The following is a 7,955-nucleotide window of genomic DNA, read 5'->3' as shown; positions in this document are numbered from 1 at the left end:
GGATTAGTGGCTTTACCATGTGCTGCGCAGGGGCCAGTGGGCAGAGACCTCACCATCCTTCCCAGCTGTCTCTGACTGTCACCCCTGCTAACCCACTTGCGGGTCTCTTTAGCAGAAGTCATTGGTTCGAAAGAGCTGTCTTGTGGAAGAGCATGGGCCTTCCTGAACCCTGTAGGAGATAGCTGAGGCAGGAGAGAGGCCAGCTAGTAGAACAGGACTTGGGCTGCAGGCGGGGAGGGGCTGTGAGCTGAGGTCCAGCAGAGGTGAGCAGAGATGAGTGGACATGACTTGAGAGCCGGAGGCAAGCAAGGGGGCAAGGAGCCCTCTCCTGGAGAAGTGTGGTCTCCTGTGACCCAGGAAGGCTGATGCCCTATGAAGATGTAAGCTCCAGACTGGATTATTATTACAGGGCCACCATTCTCTTGCTGTGTGACCTGGACATGTAGCCTAACCTCTCTGACCTTCATTTAAAAAATGGGAGCAGTATTAAGAGCTATTGTGGAACATGGCTATCAGAGCAGACACTTGAAGTGGTTAAATCTGTGCCTGGCACAGGGCACAGTGCAGCAGTTTTGTGCTATAGTATCCCCCCTCCCTCCTGCCCACCCTCTCTCCCTCTTTCCTTTCCATAGGGTCTCCTATAGCCCAGGCTGGCCTCCAACCCTCTACATAGCTGAAGATAAACTTGAACATCTGGGTATTGGTATCACAGATGTGTGGCACCATGTCCAGTTTATATAGTGCCAGAGATCAAGTTCAGGGCCTTGTGCATGCTGGGTAAGGTCTCTGTGCTCTGAGCCATGTTCTCAGTGCCAAGCACTGAACTGGGAATGTTCTTTCACTTGTGGTGTCTCCTCTGAGCATCTGGGCTCCTAATGCTGTATGAGGATTATTGAACCACAGGAAAGGAAGGCTCAGACTGGCTGTCCTGTGTGGACATCACACAGTGCTCTCTCTCTCTCTCTCTCTCTCTCTCTCTCTCTCTCTCTCTCTCTCTCTGTCTCTCTGTCTCTCTGTTTCTGTCTCTCTGTCTTTCTCTGTTCTCTCTCTCTCTCTCTCTCTCTCTCTCTCTCTCTCTGTGTCTGTTGGATCACAGACAGACATTTCTTCTCCATTTCCTTCTCTTTCTTGAATTTTCAAAAGCCAAGAAATTGCTGCTTCTCAAGGACTCAGTTCTCTGAGATGCAAAGACCCTGAGGTGGCCATCAGATGGCTATCTGGGGCCCTCTCTGGGCTTTCTTTGTTTTGGTTTTTGTTACCCTGAATAGTTTCCTCAGGACAAGTTGAAACTTTTGCATCAACGGTCTTGTATACATATAAGAAAATGGTTATTTTCTGTGTTTTCTCTCTTTTGCAGAAAGCTCAACCAGACCGCTGAAAAGTCAGCTTTGATGGTGAACGCGGCAGAGGTCATGCTGCTTCTCCCCCTTCGCCTCTCCTGCTAGGAAGCTTGTACCTTGTCGTGTTGTTTTTCCTGCTTCTGGACGGCTTGTGTTTTCTCCCTTATGATTTATGTGTCCTTTGCTGTGAGCTCTTGCACTCACAGAGGAGGGGAGTGGGCAGAGGCTGAACCGAAGATGGACGATTATAAATCACAAGGAAATGCTTTCAGCGAAACTGTGAGTTGCAGGCACGGGATGTGAGTGTGTCTGCCCTTCCCTCTCTCAAAGTCTGGCTCTGCCTCTGGCTTGCTGAGTCTGCATGGACGCCCCATGGTGCTTTTCTCTGTGGTGTTGTGGGCAACGGCTCTTTTAAGTTTAGTTATATTATTTACTTAGTGTGCGTGAATGTGTGTGTGTGGTATGTGTGGATGGTGTATGTGCATGTGTGTGTGAGGGATGGTGTGCACCCTCATGTGCATGTATGGAGGCCGGAGGAGGATGTTGGGTGTCCTGCTCTATCGCTGTCTACCTTATTTCCCACAGACAGGGTCTCTCACCAAACTTGCAGCTAGGCTGGCAGCTCGTAAACCCCAGTGATCCTTATCTCGACACCCCTCCCAGTGATAGGGTTTATAGGTGCATGTGAGGCCACATGTAGCTGTTCAGTTATATGTACATGTGCTTGCATGTCTGTGGGTCTGGGCATATAAGTGTGGTGCTTGTGAAGGACAGAAGAGTGACAGAAGGCAGGCGGATCTCTGTGAGTTTGAGGCCAGCCTGGGCTACCAAGTGAGATCCAGGACAGGCACAAAGCTACACGAGAAACCCTGTCTCAAAAAATCAAAAAAAAAAAAGAAGAAGAAGAAGGAGGAGGAGGAGGAGGAGAAGAAGAGGAGGAAGAAGAAGAAGAGGAAGAAGAGGAAGAAGGAGGAGAAGGAGAAGGAGGAGGAGGAGGAGGAGGAGGAGGAGGAGGAGGAGGAGGAGGAGGAGGAGGAGGAGAAGGAGAGTGCCCGATGCCCTGGAGCTGGACTTAGAGTTGCTTGTGAGCCTGCTGTGGGTCCTGGGGACGGGCCTGGCCCTCTGGAGGAGCAGTGCTCTTAACTGTGGAGGTCACTTCTCTTGTCCTTATATCCAGCCTTTTATGTGGGTGCTGAGGATTCGGATCCTGATGCTTGCACACTGCCCACTCTTACAGCCCATGTCCTCTCCATCTTGAATCCTCCACACCACCCACACCCTGCTTTGTTCTGGATTGTCTTCCTGACCTTCAACTCTCAGTGGATGGCCAGCAGTTCAGAGCACACCTCGGGTTTCCCCAGCCCCACTGACTGCTCTGCCTTGTGTCCCACATGCAGCTGCTCCTCCCATCCAAAGAGGGGATCTTTTTCTCACCTTCACGGAAGCAGCATCAAACTCTTGATCCTCCTGCTTCGGCTTCCTGGGTGCAGGACTGCAGATGTGTGCCACCATGCTTAGATATGGAGTGGCCTGGCCTGAACTCTGACAGAGGGCTCCAGAATCCACCTTAACCATCCTGTCACTTGGCTTCCTGTAGACTCAGTTTTCTTCTCTGTAAAGGGGTACTAGTGTCCACTTCCCAGAACCATGACTGTAGGTAGTTTGACAATACCTGGCAAGGTGTAGCTCCCAGTAAATCCCAGCTTACTGTGAGTGGGGCTGGACATGGGATCACAATACTGCAATCTCAGCATGTGGAAAACAAGGCAGGTTCAAAGCCAGCCTGAGCTACACAGGAAGAGCCTGTTGCATTAAAAACAAAACAGAGCAAACCCGACACGGGCCGAGGATGTAGCGCTTGCCTAGCACGTGTGAGGCTCTGGGTTTGATCCGATAAAAACAAGGAACTAGTGGTAGAGTGGCAAAGGGGAAGCTTCGAAGGCTGAGCTGCTAGGACACCGGGGGAGCTGCTGCATGCTTTGGAGTGAGACAGGAACTACGGTTTAGTTCAAATCCCACCCTGTTCACTTCCTCCTCATCACCACATCCATCTGCCTAATACTGCTGTGTGTATAACACCCTCACACCCTGTATCTCAGCTCCGGGGCTGTCACAGGAGACCCCTGATGTGTGTGTGTGGGGGCGGGCAGGCAGGAGAGCTGATCTTGGTTGTCTGTCCACTTGACTGGATTTGGAATCAACTAAGAGATCCTTTGCCGGTCCGTCTGTGAAGGGTCTTCTCCAGAGGGCTATCTGAGTAGGGACACCCACCCTCAATGCAGCAGCCCAGACACGGGAGGGAGGTAGCTTGCTCTTGTCTCCTTGCCTTTGCGTTTTGCTGCGAGTTTGCTTTTCCTCTACCATGTCATAGCTGCCTGCTCGACATCTGTTCCCAGCTTCCTCCCACTTCTAATATGGGCTGAATGAGAAGTGGGTTTTGTTTTGTTTTTAGACAGAGTCTCACTGTATAGCTCTGGCTGGACCAGAGCTCTCTATGTAGACCAGGCTGGCCTTGAAGCCACCAAGATCCACTTGCCTCTGCCCCTGGAGTGCTAGGATTAAAGACATCTATTGCAACACCCAGCCCAACATAGACTGAAGACCAGCAGCTCTCCAGGAATTCTCCAAGCCTTCATCATCAGTTTGGGACTACTGGGGCACCCAGCCTCATGAACTGGCCTTTTACTGGCTTCTCGGCCTCTCCAGTGTGAAGACAGCCATTGTTTAACTATTCAGACTGCCACGGAAGCTGATCTAATAAATCCTCTTTCAGTGTGTGTTACTGTATCTTTTCTGTCCTTCTGGGTAACACAGGAGAGGGAGACTGAGAAAGAGGAGTCTCTCTCTCTCTCTCTCTCTCTCTCTCTCTCTCTCTCTCACACACACACACACACACACACACACACACACACACACACACACACACACACGACAGAGAGAGAGAGACAAAGACAGAGAGACAGAGAGAGAGAGACAAAGACAGAGAGACAGAGAGAGAGAAGAAACTAAGAGACAGGTTTCAGCCATCTGCCCTCACGCTGCACACCTCTGTCCTGACAGATTCTAGGAGTGCAACACACATAGCCACATGCCCTTGATGGATGTCCTGTGATCCAGACCTCTGTGACATAGTGAGGTCTCCATGCCTGCCCCCACACACCAGTGTATAGGTGACCTGGGCCACAGAGATGAGGAGTGCTGGGAATCACTAGTGGGGGCCAGGCACACCCTCTGTCCCATGCTAGTCTCCCCTCCTCTCCTTGCCACAGTAAGGGATCCTATGGAGTGAGATCAAGTCTTGCAGTCTGAACAAACAGGCTTCTATGAATGGATCAAATCCCAGAAGTGTGTGTGCATGTATGTGTGTGTAGGTGTAGGATGTACATGCACCATTGCAGGCATGGGTGCACATACATGTACATGTGCTTTAGGGGCATAGTTGTATCTCTAAGGTATATACAACTGAGCCCATATGCAAACATGCCCCTATGGATTTTGGCAGTGATATTCAGGTAAATGTTTAACAACTGGTTCTTCATTAAAAAAAACAAAACAACTCTACTCTTTGGCCTTTGTGGTGTGAACATTTCCATGGGGTCACATTAAGCCGCCAAGGGTGTGTAGTACCTTCTCAGCTGGGAAGGGGAAGGAGATGTACATGTTTGGACTGCAGAGGCTGTGTAAGACTGCTGAATACCTGAGGACTGGATTTGCATCTGTGATGGCCAGTGTAGGCGGGGCCCAGTCCTGTTTGTGGCTGGCAGAGAAGTCTACATGCTGGCCAGGAGATGAAGAACCTCTGTGCTATTGGGGCAGGAGGGAGGTGGCCGTGTACCAGCCAGCTTTTTACTTGTCATTTGGAAGCTGGTCCAGACTGATACTCCTTGTTAGGCTGGCCTCAACACTCTGCCTCTCTGAATTCCTGCCTGAAAGGGCCTGTAAAACTAGCTTATATCTGTACTCTGAAAGGTGAGCTGTTTTAGAAGGGGCTGTTCTGAGAGAGTGTCCCTCAGTGGGAGGTCTCCTGCTCCTGTTGGGTGGAGACGGGGGAACTGGAGGGAGGGGCAGGCTGGGGGTGGAGAAGCTGGGTTTAAGGACTACCCCTGCTGTTACTGAGGCACAGGACCAGGCAGTGTAAGAATTCTCCAAATGAACCTTGAGTTTCCCTTGCCACGAAGATGTGTGGTCAGGACAGAAGAGAACATGTTGCCAGGTTCCCAGTTTGATTTGTAGCTATTGGCATTTGGCTTATGATGATCCCTGAACCTTTTTTTTTTCCCCTGAAGCTGAGGACTGAACCCAGGCCCTTTCGCTTGCTAGGCAAGCGCTCTACCACTGAGCTAAATCCCAGCCCCGATCCTTGAACCTTCTTTGGTGAGCTTGCCTTGAGTCCCATGCTCATTCAGGGTGAACCTCAAAGAGCCCGGGATTTATGGGGGTGGGGCTTGACAATGTGTCCCCTAGGGGCTGAATTGACAGGTCATTCTGAATAGTAGATCTTCCTGTAGACCTTTCTGGGCCTCTGGGTGTGCACCTGGCTCCACTTGCATTGGTGTGGCCCCCATTTCATCCTTTTCCTCTCCAGTCCTGGGAGCTGGATGCTGGCTCAGCTCTCTCCTCTAACATTAGACAGTAGCTTGCCCCACAAAGACCTCTTGGTACTCCAGGCAGTCAGCCACCCCATTCATGTCAGCCTTGGGACCGTAGCATCTGGCACCCTATAGTCCCCAGAGCTGGGTGATGGATGGACTGTGGCTTGTCTACAGTGACTTCTGTCCCCTTTCTCTGCCTCATCTTGACCTTCTAAATGATAATATTAAAATAACCAGGTAGGGCTTGAGAGATGGCTCAGTGGGTAAGACACTGGCCACACAAACATGAAGACCTGAGTTTGAATCCCCAGACCCATGTAAAAGCTGGGCTTGTGGTGTGCTTGCCCCCTTCCAATGATACCAATAAAACAGGCTGGTGAATGCCACCCATTTTAACAAAGGAGTGCTCATGTGTCTCCAGTGATGATGGCTGTCAGTGAGGTAGCTGGAGCTCCAGCTGGCAAGCTAATGGCTCCACTAGAAACCAACTTGGCTCTGTTTTCCTTTTTTGTCACTGTATTCACGGCACATCCATCTGACCCCTAGGTCAAGGGCAACAGATTCAGAGAGGTGACAGACAGGCAGGTGGGTCAAACTGGTGATCAGGTTGGGAGATAGCTTAGTTGATAGAGTGCATTTGGTCCCCAGCACTGAGTAAAAGGGATATGATGAAAGAATGTCCCCAAACCCCAATTGTGTACTAGATGAGCATTTTGGTTTTTTCCAGACAGGATTTCTCTGTGTAGTTTTGGTGCCTGTCCTGGATCTTGCTCTGTAGACCAGGCTGGCCTCGAACTCACAGAGATCTGCCTGGCTGGGATTAAAGGTGTGGGCCACCACCACGTGTCCCAGATGAGTGGTTTTTTTGTTTGTTTGTTTGTTTGTTTGTTTACTTTTTAAGTCTTGATATGATATGAAACCCCTGCTTTCTTCTAAACCTGTCTGGCATCACAGACTTTAATGTTAGAAGTGAACCAAAATGAAACACTCAATTCACATTTGGAAGTGTTAAAGTCCCTCCTTTCATGAGCTGACCAGCCAGGGCTGGATGCTGGGCTCTGTCCTTCACCAACCATCAGACCGGGCCTCTCTCCAAGGTCAAGACCAAACTCTGGGCTGTTTTCCCTCTTAATTTTTTCCACTTCATCAAGTTGAGGGTCATTTACAAGACCCTCCCCATTCTTGTGGCAGCCCCTGGCTCCCTCCAAAGACTCTAGGCTATAGGAAGCCTTCAGAACATGTGTCCCAGCATCATGTCTATTCCAGGCTGCACAGATGGGGGAGGGAGTGGCATGGTGAGTTGGGAGCTGGCTTGTTAAGAGGAGGGGAGAGCTCAAAGATGGTATAAGCTCTGCTTTCAAAGATAGGGCACAGTCATGTTGGAAAGGACCAGTGTTGCTGGAGCATGAAGGGAATGGATGGAGGGTGAGAGCAGGGACTTGCCGGAGAGCTGCTTAGCGCTGGCCTCCGCCACCTTTTGGGGGGGGGGTGCTGCTATCACAGGAGGCATGCCTTGTCACTGAGGAATGCTGAAGAGAGGGGGGTTCCTGACTTTGGAAGTTGGGACACCCCTACTGCATGCCATCTAACCCCTCAACTCCGAAAGTTCATAGCCACTCTGAGAACTGCTTCAAATGGGATGCGAGGAGTTAAAGGAATTCATGGACATGAGGACCAAGCTATACAAAAAATCTTTATTTCATGTACCAGGATTTTTTGTTTTTCTGTCATTTCGTTTTGTTTTTAGGTTTCTTCTTTTTAAAATTTTTTTTTTTTTTTCTGTTAACAGTCTGGAAAAAAAATAAAAGGACCCACCAAGAAAATAAAATGGAAATTGGTTTCTTGAATTGAGCAGAGCTGGGTATGAGCTGTCAGTCATCACAGGAAACATCGTCCCTTCCCTACAGGCCCCCTAGCCCTTTCTTGGTCAGCCAAGCTGACGGTACCTCTCACCCGCAAGTCTTTGGGTGGCCTGACCCCAGGTCTCACTGCCTGGGAACAAGTCCAAATGCTGCTCAAATAC

The sequence above is a fragment of the Onychomys torridus genome, chromosome 16 (genome assembly GCF_903995425.1).
Source record: "Onychomys torridus chromosome 16, mOncTor1.1, whole genome shotgun sequence".
Taxonomy (NCBI): Eukaryota; Metazoa; Chordata; class Mammalia; order Rodentia; family Cricetidae; genus Onychomys; species Onychomys torridus.
Note: the sequence above shows the minus strand (reverse complement) of the source record.